Below are 13,902 nucleotides of genomic sequence, written 5' to 3' on the forward strand. Positions count from 1 at the left end.
AAGGACTGCCTCCTTCCATATGAAGCTACAAAGACCCTGAGATCATCTTCTGAGGCCCTTCTTCATGTGCCTCCTCCTCGAGAGGTCCGGAGGGTGGCGACACGAGGATGGGCCTTCTCTGCAGTGGCTCCCCGTCTGTGGAATGCTCTCCCCAGGGAGGTCTGCCTGGCGCCTTCATTATGTACCTTTAGGCACCAAGAAAAACGTTCCTCTTTAACCAAACGTTTGGCTGATTGACATCCAATGCCCTTTTAAAATGTGTTTGGGGGGGTATTATTGGGTTGTTTTTGTTTTTATTATGTATTTTGTGTCTTTGTATTTTGATTTTGTGAACTGCCCTGAGACCTGCGAGAATAGGGCAGTATATAAATTTAATAAATTAGTAGTAGTAAAAGCATACCCTCCAACATTTCTCCAATGAAAATAGGGACACCCCATTCAATAATATTAATTTTTTTTTACTATTTATACACCACACATCTTATTGGGCTGCCCCGGACACTCTGGGCAGCTTCCAACATATATAAGAACACAATAAAACATTAAGCATTAAAAAAACCCTTTCCTATACAGGATTGCCTTCAGACGGCTCGGGGGTTAGATAACTCCATACCCTCCAACATTTGAAAATAGGGACATCCTAAGGAAAAGCAAAAGAAGAAGAAGAGTTTGGATTTGATATCCCGCTTTATCACTACCCTGAGGAGTCTCAAAGCGGCTAACATTCTCCTTTCCCTTCCTCCCCCACAACAAACACTCTGTGAGGTGAGTGGGGCTGAGAGACTTCAGAGAAGTGTGACTAGCCCAAGGTCACCCAGCAGCTGCATGTGGAGGAGCGGAGACGCGAACCCGGTTCCCCAGATTACGAGTCTATCGCTCTTAACCACTACACCACACTGGCAGGACATTCCAGGATCAAATCAGAAACCAGGACGGCTTCTCTATATCAGGGATGTCCCTGGAAAATAGGGACACTTGGAGGGTCTGTAATAGTGTGTATGGGATTTCAGCTTTGCTTGTGGTGGTTTTGGGAAGGGAATGATCGCAGGCTTGCCTTCTTCTGCCAAAGGTAAAATGCAGTTGCTGCTTATGCATGAGCGACAGCCTCCTCCAGCATCAACCAACTCAATCATTTGGATCACAGACAGGAAGCCTTGCTCTGGGGGTACCCTACCTTGACGGATTAAGCAGGTCATTACCAGGGACAGAGCCTTCTCTGCTGTGGCAGCTCACCTGCAGACTGCCATCCCAAAACATATTCTGGAACGTCTCCTTGAACTGTAAAAATGCCTCTTGCTTCGAATGATGGGAGATGGAGGGGTTTGAATATATGTAGCAAACCTCAGGCTTTTGGTTGCTTGGAATGTAGCCTACTGTACAAATATAACCTGGACTGTTAAGTCCAGTCAAAGGCGACTATGGGCTTGCAGCGCTCATCTCGCTTTCAGGCTGAGGGAGTCGGCGTTTGTCCACAGACAGCTTTCTGGGTCATGTGGCCAGCATGACTAAACCGCTTCTGGTGCAATGGGACACCGTGATGGAAACCAGAGCACACGGAAATGCCATTTACCTTCCCGCCACAGCGGTACCTATTTATCTACTTGCACTGGAGTGCTTTCAAAATATAACAGTGCCATTGGTTGCTCCACCTGCTTTTACCTCTACCCACATGTATCATTGTCATCATCATCATCATCATCATTATTATTATTATTAGTAGTAGTAGTATATCATCCTTCATCTGTAGATTCAGGGCTTTTTTTCAATTGGAACTCACCAGAACTAATTTCCAGCACCTCTCAGGTGAGCATCATTATTAAGAGAACAAGGGAGGCGTTCATGGTGAGTTCCGGCACCTCTTTTTCTAGAAAAATAGCACTGCAAAGATCTCAGGGTGGTTCACAACATAAAAGTACATAAGAATGTGGTCTGCGTGCAGAAAAATGTTCCCCACCCCAGCCTAGAGACCCTGACGAGGTAGTTCTGCTAGTTGTGGCCTCTGCTGTTCCCTCCAAGGAGACTGAATTTCATACATTGCTTTAAACTAGCTGACCAAGTCCTTTGTTCGTACACCTTCTAGTAATACAGCATAGATAGAGAGTATTTAAGATGGGGAGGCTGTTGCATTGAAATGGGTGGGTTGGGGGAATTCCACAAGGATCTGTAGGAGTGCAAATATCTAGAGTGTGGGGTCAGGTGGGATTACTATGAGGAATTATAAAATATGTATCAAGCCATTATGTCCACGATGAATGCATTGTGTTGACTGGGTTTGATACATTGACAATAATTTCTGATCAAATCCCACAACCCTCTGCATCTCTGGCCATTTCCTCTGCTGTCCATCTCTCTTGCCTGACAAGTCACGTACACAGCCCAGTTGCTTAGCCAGGCAGGTGTCCTGGCCCATAAAGATAGTGGGCAAGTTTCTTGGATGTAGCTTTTCTGATATGTTAATCTTAGGATGTTAATCTTAGGGCCAGGAAACAGATCTCACATAAAGGTGATAATAATCGCTGTCTTCCTGGCCATCCTTCTTATCATGTATATTGCTTGTTTATCACCTCAGGGGTTGCCAAATGCTCTCCTTTGTAGTTCTGTTCTTTGTTTACCCCAGAAATATGTGTGCTTAATTAGTTTTGGTAGTTTAACTTTTCCCCACGTGGGGCTTGTTGAAATGCTCAGAAGAAATCTGATTGGTTCTTACGAACACTCTGAAAAAGTTCTTTTGTGAATAAAACGACCTGGTCCAAGGGGTAGAGAGGCACAGAGAGAGATTATTATACACACCCTTCCCAGAGTCTTGCTGGTTCAAGCCTCTGTGTGTATTCTTATTAATCAGACTTCAATCCTTCCTTTACTTTGAGAACGCCTCAGGATCATTTAAGCTTGCAAATTCATGGCCACAGAAATGGTCTCTCCCATCTTCAAGTCGCTACCACATCCGTGCACAGTTTAAAAGACAAAGTGTATTTAATTTACAGAAATGAGCTATAAGATGACGCTGACCAAACTTTCTTTTTTATTACTCCTGCAAGCCCTATTTCATTAGCAGAGGAAAGGACAAATTTAGTTTTAATCTCTCCCTGTCCATAGAATTAAATCATTGGCCTTGTAAATTATGCATGTGAAATTACCAACAATTTGGGCTTGTGCAATTTCCAGTAAAATGTGCTAATCCTGAATTATGTGATTTGCACTGTTTCAGATAGACTAATTTGTCAAGGCTGACTGAATCCATTTAGTGCCTCCTTAAAGGTGTGGATGGATTTGATTTGGAAGCAGATTTACATCCTTTACTCACATAGCAATAAAACTGTTGGCAAATTCCTCAGATCTATGCCATAAATTTCCTCCTTTCAATGCCATTAAGGTCACAAGGAAGGGTAACTATACTAGATTTCAAGTATTAAAAAAGTGTGGAATTAAATACCTTATTGGTGTATCCAACTTGACCAGTTGTTCCACATGTGATGCCAGGAGGATAGCAAAAGGAGGCTGGGAAGGCAAATGTCATTCCTGCTGAAGACAGCTCAGAAGTTCATGAATAACCAGACTGGTGCCTTAGGGAAAATTAGAACAAATCAACTCAGATGTGTTTGCAAAAAATATGTAAAACGCACACAGACACACACAAAGTGCAGAGCCAAAATTCTCTCACTAGTTTCACCACCAATTTAGGGAAGGCATTTCAACAGTTTAGGTGGGAGCATTGAGAACACGGCCAAAGTATCATGCATAGTCACTGTCAGTCTAGTCATATACAGTAGCACATTTCCCCACAGATATTTTGTTCTCAAACTACAGTGGTACCTTGGTTGTCGAACGCTTTGGAAGCCGAACGTTTCGTTTTTCGAATGCCAAAAACCTGGAAGTGAATGCTTCCATTACAAACACGCCTCGGAAGCCAAATGGCCATTGTGCCTTGGTTGTCAAACGTTTCAGAAGCCGAACAGTCCTCCAGAACGGATTACGTTCGACAACCGAGGTACCACTGTAGTTCACAGAAAACAGACAACGTGAATGAATAACAGCACAGTAGTCCATTTTCATAGGAACGCGGGTGGCGCTGTGGGTTAAACCACTGAGCCTAGGACTTGCCAATCAGAAGGTCGGCGGTTCAAATCCCCGCAACGGGGTGAGCTCCCATTGCTTGGTCCCTGCTCCTGCCAACCTAGCAGTTCGAAAGCATGTCAAAGTGCAAGTAGATAAATAGGTACCGCTCCGGCGGGAAGGTAAACGGCTTTTCCGTACTCTGCTCTGGTTCCCCAGAAGCGGCTTAGTCATGCTGGCCACATGACCCGGAAGCTGTATGTCGGCTCCCTCGGCCAATAAAGCGAGGTGAGCGCTGCAAACCCAGAGTCGGCCACGACTGGACCTAATGGTCAGGGGTCCCTTTACCTTTATCTTAGTCCATTTACGTAGTAAAATTCAGTACGACAGTACACTATAACATTGACAGTTCAACAATTAAGAGTATGGAAAGCACATCAAAGGTTTCATTATAAAATGAACTAAATAATACCTGGCACCAATAACAAAAGCAGACTCAGCAGGCAGGCTTATCGGATCATGCTCGTAGCTGTGTGGTACAGGGAACAGAGGGGCATCTTTGGAAAGAGCACAGGAGTCCTTGAATCCAGGGGCAGGTAAAGGCAGGCAGGGCAGGGATGTTTGAGCATCCTGACAAAAATGGAAATGGCAAAAGTCAGAAATTTCTGGTGTTGACTTATTTGCCCCATGTCCAGACAGCAATCAATCCAGTGAAGACAATTAGTATTCATGGTTATAATAATAATAATAATTTATTATTTGTACCCCGCTTCCAACAGAGATTAAAAATACACTAAAACATCAGACCTTAAAAACTTCCCTAAACAGGGCTGCCTTCAGATGTCTTCTAAACGTCAGATAGTTGACGTTTATCTCTTTGACATCTGGTGGGAGGGCGTTCCACAGGGCGGGTGCCACTACCAAGAAGGCCCTTTGCCTGGTTCCCCATAACTTGGCTTCTCACAGTGAGGGAACCACCAAAAGGCCCTCAGCACTGGATCTCAGTGTCTGGGCTGAATGATGGGGGTGGAGAAGCTTCTTCAGGTATACTGGGCCAAGGCCATTTAGGGCTTTAAAGGTCAACACCAATACTTTGAATTGTGCTCAGAAATGCTTTCAGTCTGCAAATAATGGGCAATGGATTACATGTCCCTGTTGTGAATTTTCCACGGCGCTGTAGCAGAAATGCTCCGCGTTCCAGGTTCTTCAGTGCAGTATATTTATTGTGAGCTATATATACAAATATCTACAAGCTATAATACATGAGCAGTTCATACAGTCAAACAGAGTACCTGGCTGCACCTTAAGGCCAACACGAAGACCTTTCTCTCTCTCTCTCTCTCTTTCTGACCACACTCCTCTACACCACCACTTACTGCTGGACAGGTTTCACTCTTAAACCGATGACAGCCAATCAACTGACAGCACATTACCGCTGAGTCTTTCTGACCCAGCACTTCCATAGGAAATATTGCAGTCTGGTTGCATCAGCCAGTTGCGTCAGCTAGCAAACTCAAGCCTGCAGACTTACTATCTCACACAGCATTCTGTGAATCCCGACAGTCCCCCTATTTGCATTGTGTTTCCTTTGCACGGGGTGAAATAAGGCCATGACAATGTAATTTATGTAATTAATTATGTAAGTTACATAATTTCACCACAGTTTACAGCAAGAACAATAATGGTTTGCTTTGGGGGGGGGGAGAGATGAACATCAGCAGAATGGAAGCATCACTGCATGTAACTGATGCAGAGCAGAAAACAATGACTTCTTTGATCCTTAGTGAGGGAAGAAAGAATGAGAAAAGAGAGAATGAAGGAAAGAAAGAAGAATAAATAATAATAATAAATTTTATTTATACCCCGCCCTCCCCAGCCAAGACTGGGCTCAGGGCGGCTAACAACCAATAATAAAAGCAAGTTGATTGAAATACAACTTAAAAAACAAGATTAAATTACAACATTAATGCAGCCTCATCACAGGAGGAGAAAGTAAAAAAAAAAGAAAGAGGGGGAGGGAATCAAATTGATTCCAAGCCAAAAGCCAGGTGGAACAACTCTATCATATAGGCCCTGTGGTAAGAAATCAGATCCTGCAGGGCCCTGGTCTCATGAGGCAGAGCGTTCCACCAGGCCGAAGCCAGTGTTGAAAAGGCCCTGGCTCTGGTTGAAGCCAATCTAACTTCCTTAGGGCCCGGGACCTCTAGGGTATTGCTATTTATGGACCTTGAGGTCCTCCGTGGGGCATACCAGGAGAAGGAAAGATGGTTGATTACTTACAGAGGCATGATACAGGACAGCTGTGTTTTAGACCATAGCATTCAGCTGGGGGCATGTTTGGAAGTGTTTTACTTTGGTGTGTGGGTGTTTTTTAAAAAACAAAAAAACTTATGGAGCAGGTGATGGCAACCTGTTACCTTTAGATGTTGTTGGACTCCTGCTCCCATCAGTCTCAGCCAGTATGGACCATGGTCAGGGATGTAGTTCAGCAACATCTGGGAGTCCACAGGTTCATCACCCCTAAAAGAAGCAACTCCCAACAATAGATGTGAAAGAGGAGTAGATGGCTGATGTGTAAAACAATGTATAGGGAAGCTTTTAATGTTTAATATACCATTGTATGGACTCACTATGAAGTGAAAGCTGGACCATAAAGAAGGCTGATCGCCAAAGAATTGATGCTTTTGAATTATGGTGCTGGAGGAGACTCTTGAGAGTCCCATGGACTGCAAGAAGATCAAACCTATCCATTCTGAAGGAAATCAGCCCTGAGTGCTCACTGGAAGGACAGATCCTGAAGCTGAGGCTCTAATACTTTGGCCACCTCATGAGAAGCGAAGACTCCCTGGAAAAGACCCTGATGTTGGGAAAGATGGAGGGCACAAGGAGAAGGGGACAACAGAGGATGAGATGGTTGGACAGTGTTCTCGAAGCTACCAGCATGAATCTGACCAAACTGCGGGAAGCAGTGGAAGACAGAAGTGCCTGGCGTGCTCTGGTCCATGGGGTCATGAAGAGTCGAACACGACTAAATGACTAAACAACAACATACTATTGTATTTTAATATTCTGTTGGAAGCCGTCCAGAGTGGCTGAAGAAACCCAGCCAGATGGGCGGGGTACAACTAATAAATTATTATTATTATTATTATTATTATTATTATTATTATTATTATTATTATTAACAGTGGGAAGGATCTGCCAAAAAGAAAGAGGAAAGAAAAAGGAAGATTTCTTGGATTGTTGGTGTAAAGACCATTCTGTACGGGAACCAAAGAACAAATTGTCAGAGCAAAGAATGGAAAGAAGCAGAATTCCCAGCAAAGGAAGAATGGATACAAAAACTTATGGAATATGCAGAAATGGCAAAACTTACCTGAAGAATAAGAACTCAAGATGACAAATATTTTATAAAAGAATGGAAATGGTTTATTGAATTTTTACAGATAAATTGTAAACAGATCAAAACATTGGCAGGATTATTGTAAGAGTATATTTTCATAAGAGTATATATTTAAAGAAGATTAATAAAGGCACAAATTAAGTTAATTAGGACATGCAGAAGTTATTAAAAATAAATTTAAGGAGCCGCAGAAAGAGTGGGAAGGAAGTCAAGTTTTAAATTGTCAAAATGGTTGTAAAATCAGTGAAATGTATAAATCTGAAAAGTATATGTCAGGGAACAGTCATCAGCTAAGAGGCGAGAGATAGAAGGGCAGTTGCATTACAGGGAGCCTCCGAAAATCTTGTGAAGCAGTTCCTCTTCCGGTGAGGAGGAAAGCCCCACCTCCAGTGGGGAAGAGAGGAAGGGACCAGAGGATGCTAGTAAGAGCCATAACACACTCCTGAGCAAGCCGGAGAGGAGGGAGGCACGCCCTTGCCATCGCCCATCCTGCACAGTAGCCTGAGGCGCAGGGAGGGGCGGAAAAGGCTGGGGGTGACGAAATTTTTATGTTGGAGGAGGTACAAAAACAAACCACTCCCGGATTCTGCTAGCGATTGAGCCAGACATGAACTTATGACGCTCTTCACTGTAAATAGTTTGCACCAAAATAAAGCCTGTAAAAGACCAGTCGGAGTCCTGCCTGGTTACTCTCGAGCAACTGCAACAGCCATCTGACAGTATAAATAATTTTATTTTTTATTTTTTTAAAGAACAAACTGTCAGGAAGCTGGAAACTAGAGCCTGGTTGCCATTTAACAAACAGAGCACTAACAATATGAATTGCAACAACCTCATTGTTTAAATAAGTTAACGTGATGTAATGTAAGTTAAGATGCGTGGTTATTTTTCTCTTTGTTAATGCCTTTATCTATGTAACTGAAGTTTTTTTTAAAAAAAAAATGGAAAAACCTACCCTGCAGATGGAAAACTAGCACATCTGGCAGAAGCCTGATCTGAAGCCTTCCTCTGTTGCATCCTGGTTCCCCCTGTGTTCCTACTGTTATGGAGCCATGGACCAAGGAAAAGGTTTGTGATTCGAGGACTCGCCCCCCGCTTGGGAATAATAAAGACACGTGGACACAGGATATTAGGTTAATGGGCTAGAAAAGGCCACAACTTTATTGATTACAGCAAGTGAGAAGGTATTGGCTTAAGCATTGGACAACCGCAAATTTGACTCCACCCACTCGAAGAGGGGTGAGTCTGACGAGGGGTTAACCACCAGTAGGGGGAGCCTGTTGATCATCATCATCAACCTTTTATTCGACCGTCAGTCAGAAAAAAGTACATTTGTCAATACACAGTTAAAACAGCCTGTTGATCCAAATACAACTATAAGCTCACCCCTGATGTCACCGGGGGTCGTGCCATGGCCCCCCGCCACACAGGGCATCGGACAGGATCCACAACCGCTGGATTCCTTTAACGGAATACCCTTAATTGAAGGGGTAGGTGATGGCCACACCTTGCCCTTCCATACACCAACAACACATTCCAATGCCTAACCGCCACTCAAGACCTGTGGAAAACAGCTACGCAATGGGAGAGCTGGCGTGGCCGCATTTGAATGGCTAAACCACACCCCCGCAGTGTTTCCCGATTGGGTACCCAGCCGGGAGGCGTGGCGCGCCAGCAATGATGTCAGGGTAGGGGGCAGAACGCCCCCTGCATGACGCGGGAATTGGCTCCCGCTCACAATTCCTCCCCTCCGGAAGGAGGAGAAGCTTTACTGAAAAACAAAATGCACATTAATCTTGGGACTCGATGTGGCTTGCATCCAGTGACTATTCTACAGATGCACATTTAAAGCTTGAAATTCCATTTTCTGATCATCTCAGCAGTTTATTACTTGAAGATCTCTTTAAGAATTCATAAGGGATAATCTGTATTTTTATCTTGGTTATAGGTTTGGGTATTGCACAGTCCTTTTATGGGTCTCCTTAAGTATGCTTTGTGTTTTAAAAAACTAATCAGCATCATCGTTTTGCACAGGGCTTCCTTTTCAGGCCTGAAAATGAGAGCTCAGCCTCACTCTCTCTTTTAGTAGTAGATTTGTTTTTTTGCAATCGGCTCCCCAGGAATTGATTCTTTTTCTTCTTCTTTCTTTTAAGCACGCCAGTTTGTATTCTGAATACATCAGACATAAGAACTACTAATTGGGCCATGGTGGCATGTATTGTGGCAAAATAAATCTGGCAGAATGGAGGCTGCATTCAAGATTTGCATGTGGGCCTTGTCTGAATGTGAGACTTAAATGAAAACTTGAAGCACAAAAGATGGAGCGGGGGGTGGTTGTTTAAGAGGACAAATGCCTGGCTCACCAGCGCTCTGTTTCTAAGCTAATCTATTGATGGTTCTCCAGCCCATCTAGGACAAAATTGTCTACACTGACTGGCAGCTGTCCTCTGAGGTTTCAGAGTTCTTTCATGGTCCTACCTGGAGGCTACAAGATTGAACCTTCTGCACACAAAACCACTGAGCTATTGTCATGGTGGTGCTATATTTTCATTGGATGGCATTCAACAAAGTTTGAGTACACTCCGTGCTTCTCTTGAGTCAAAATGAGAGTACCCAAACATTTGGGGGGGGGGAGGGGGAAGCACTGAGTACACCCATTAAAATCAATAACACTTGTCGTTTAATGTGAATTTTGGACATAATGGAGATGTAAAAGATTAGGATTATCATAAAAGATGCAGGAGGAAATGATTAACAATAGGACCCACAAAGGGGAGGTCTCATGATGATTTGGGGGAAATGAAACAGGTGCAGCCTTTAAAATACCCCCTGAGTATGTTTCACAAAGTTTTTCCAGCAGAATGCTCCCTGCCTTCAGGTATGATGTGCCAATGTATTGATGAATTTAAGAATTCAAGAGCAGAACCTGAATTTGATTGCATCCAGCTGATTGGACAAGATGTGCTGAGGGGTGTGTGTGTGTGTGTGTGTGTGTGTGTAACCAGTCACTCCCAGATTCTGTGGGAAAGGCAATAAGTTGTCACTCCCCCTCTATATTAAATCAAAATAATTTCATGATACAAGGTTATGGATCATTTGATTGGAGCAGACCCAGCCGCTCTGCAAGTTTACCTGTATGAGGGGAGTTGTAGCGGAATATAGCAGAAAGCAAGTTCAAAGTAAACAGCTCAAAGATTCCAGGGCAGAAGCTCACAGCAAAGTGGCTTTTATTAAACAAGCGTTGTGCCAAGGTCAAGAGGCCTGCCAGGGGCATTTGGCCTGGCCAAATCATATTACTGCATTGGAAAATATGGCGTTCTTTTACAAGACTCTAAACAGTGGTGAATAAACCCATCCATCATATTTAGCTGTCGTCAACACAGCAAGCCATATTTTCCTTCTTCAGCAAGCAGAGAAAATATTGGTGTTGCCATTTGCATTTTAAATCTAAAATCAGCAATTGAATTTTGAATGTGAAATCTTGCTTCAAAATTCAGATTCTTTATTAGGACGCAATCCTACAGTTCATTGGAGGGTGCACCATGGGACGTATTATTCTGGAGATCTCACCCTCCTTTCAGAGATGTTGGCATTTCCTGATGATTTTGGGTAAATGAAACAAGGTTTCATCTGTCAAATACTAACTGACATTGCATGTAGCTTCTCTTATACTACTACTATTGCATGTCAGCTGTGAAATCATGTCTAAAGCATAGTGGTATTTAATAGCTGGTATCAAATACTGCCAAATCCATTCTTCCACGAACAAGTTTTAAAATTCTTCTTAATATTGCTCTGTGTGAGACATGCATGCCAACTGGCAAATATCAAAGTCAGGTATCAATTTATGAAATCAAACATCGATGTAAAATGTCTGATATGAAAGCAGACATAGCCGAGTACCAAATTCTGAGATCCAATATTCACAAAACAGCTAGTGAATATTCAGTGTCAGCATTTGCAAAGGAGAATATGGAGGTTGAGATTTTGTCAGGGTTACAATAGAGTTCTTCCAAGCATTTAATGAACAGTTTATCATACCATAAAGATAAACCTGGACTGGCTCGTGACTATAATATTGGCCAGTTTATATAACCATAGTACAGATTGTGTGAAATGAATGTATCTGTTTATACTATACTCTGAGGAAGGCCCAGAGAGGTGAATTTTGTCTTCAATGAATAAGAAGTTAGTTCTCTCTTAACTGTATGGGATATGAGTCTCAAGGAGCTGATATCAGCACAAATAGAGGCTACTTATCTTCAAATTCCTTTAGCTGGAGAATCCAGCTCAAATATTTTAACCCCCAAGGCATTAATACATAGCTGCCCTGGAAGACCATCCGACTGGGGAATTCCCATGCCCACGAGATTTTTATGGGACTATTATTTTATTTAAATGAGAATAAAAGTGCTTAGTGCAGCAACCCTGGATCAGAATCAGCTTGGGGCAGAGCACATTTGATCAAAGGAACCTGCACATGTAAAGAAACTTTATTAATTTTTAAAATAAAGACAAAATACAAACAGCATCAAACACACTGGTACAAAAGGAAAAAAAGGAGGAAGACAAGAATGGATGTAAGGGAAGGGAAGGGAAGATAATAACCTACATTAATTCATGTGAGTCATCTTTTACAATCACAATCCAAGGCATTGAAAAATCACTTTATCCGTATCTTCTAAAATATATCCTCTCCACAAATTTAATTGAACCATTGGGGGTCTGTGAACCTGCACATGCAAGAAAGATATATTATTCCAGTAGAAATATATAGCCTTCAAACTAGCTGGAACTTACACAAATGTGAATAGAAGTGGGGATGTCTAAGATGACCTATTTTGAACTATGTAGCTTCGACTGCAACAGAGGCACTTAAACTTTGTGTTAAAAAGTGAATCTCCAAAGTGGGGAAAGCCTATTTTGGTATACTCAAGGCTATTTGAGGGCGGGAGGGGGGAAGCCAGTTACACATTATGCTAAACTAGAGATGGGGTACCAGTGGCTCTCCAAACATTGTACAGCTCCCATCATCCCTTACTATTGGCCATACTGGTTGGGACTAATGGGAATTTGACAACCTCTGAGGTTCACAGGTACTCTATCCTTGAACTAGATGCTCAGCTGCCACTGAAAATGACAATCAGGCATTTAAGACCACTCACTGTCAGGCTTCAGGGAGTCGTCTTATATTATAATAATAATTGGACTGCATGGACTGCAAGAAGATCAAACCTCTCCATTCTTAAGGAAATCAGCCCTGAGTGCTCACTGGAAGGACAGATCCTGAAGCTGAGGCTCCAATACTTTGGCCACCTCATGAGAAGAGAAGACTCCCTGGAAAAGACCCTGATGTTGGGAAAGATGGAGGGCACAAGGAGAAGGGGACGACAGAGGACGAGATGGTTGGACAGTGTTCGTGAAGCTACCAGCATGAGTTTGACCAAACTGCGGGAGGCAGTGGAAGACAGGAGTGCCTGGCGTGCTCTGGTCCTTGGGGTCACGAAGAGTCGGACACGACTAAATGACTAAACAAACAACAATTATTATTGTTTGTTTGTTTGTTTGTTTGTTTGTTTATACCGGCCATCTGCCTGAGTTTCCCCAGCCACTCTGGGCGGCTTCCAATCGAGTGTTAAAAACAATACAGCATTAAATATTAAAAATTTCCCTAAACAGGGCTGCCTTAAGATGTCTTTTAAAGATGAAATAGCTACTTATTTCCTTCACATCTGAAGGGAGGGCGTTCCACAGGGCGGGCACCACTACCGAGAAGGCCCTCTGTCTGGTTCCCTGTAACCTCACTTCTCACAATGAGGGAACCGCCAGAAGGCCCTTGGCGCTGGATCTCAGTGTCTGGGCTGAATGATGGGGGTGGAGGGTCTTCTCTCCCCCCCCACCCCCCATTGCAATAGATAAGCAGAACAAGGGAAGGGAGTCTTCTTACTAGTTAGGAACTTTAATAATCACAGTGAGAGAACAAAGAACCCAATTCCTAGAAATTGCGGTGCTCCCAATTAACGGTCCACCCCTTACGTCCTTATTAATCCACGTCACTTCTACGTCTTGTAATCTGAGCCTGTCCCCTCTGTGCTTTCTGTTCTGCCACTTTCTCAGCTCTTCTTGACCTTCGGGAGAGCAGATGAATGCTTTCCAGAGACAGTGAATCTTTTAAGCCTCTCTCTCCCAGTGTTTCTTCTCCTAGCTGTTCGCCATCCAGTATTTCCCAGCTTCTGCCTTCTGAACTATGCCCCTCTGCAAACCACTGTTCCAAATCTATACTGTCCTCCTGCTCCTGGGAAGATTCAGGATTAGGAGCAGGGGGAGAGGGAGAGGGAGGCTCCCACCATTCTTCCTCAGTGCAGCCCTCCTCAGCATGGTCCCTGACACCCACCCACCCTCTGCCTCCTGCAATGCTAGTAAAAATCACTGGTGTTTGTGTGCTG

Source organism: Podarcis raffonei, chromosome 2 (genome assembly GCF_027172205.1).
Source record: "Podarcis raffonei isolate rPodRaf1 chromosome 2, rPodRaf1.pri, whole genome shotgun sequence".
NCBI lineage: Eukaryota > Metazoa > Chordata > Lepidosauria > Squamata > Lacertidae > Podarcis > Podarcis raffonei.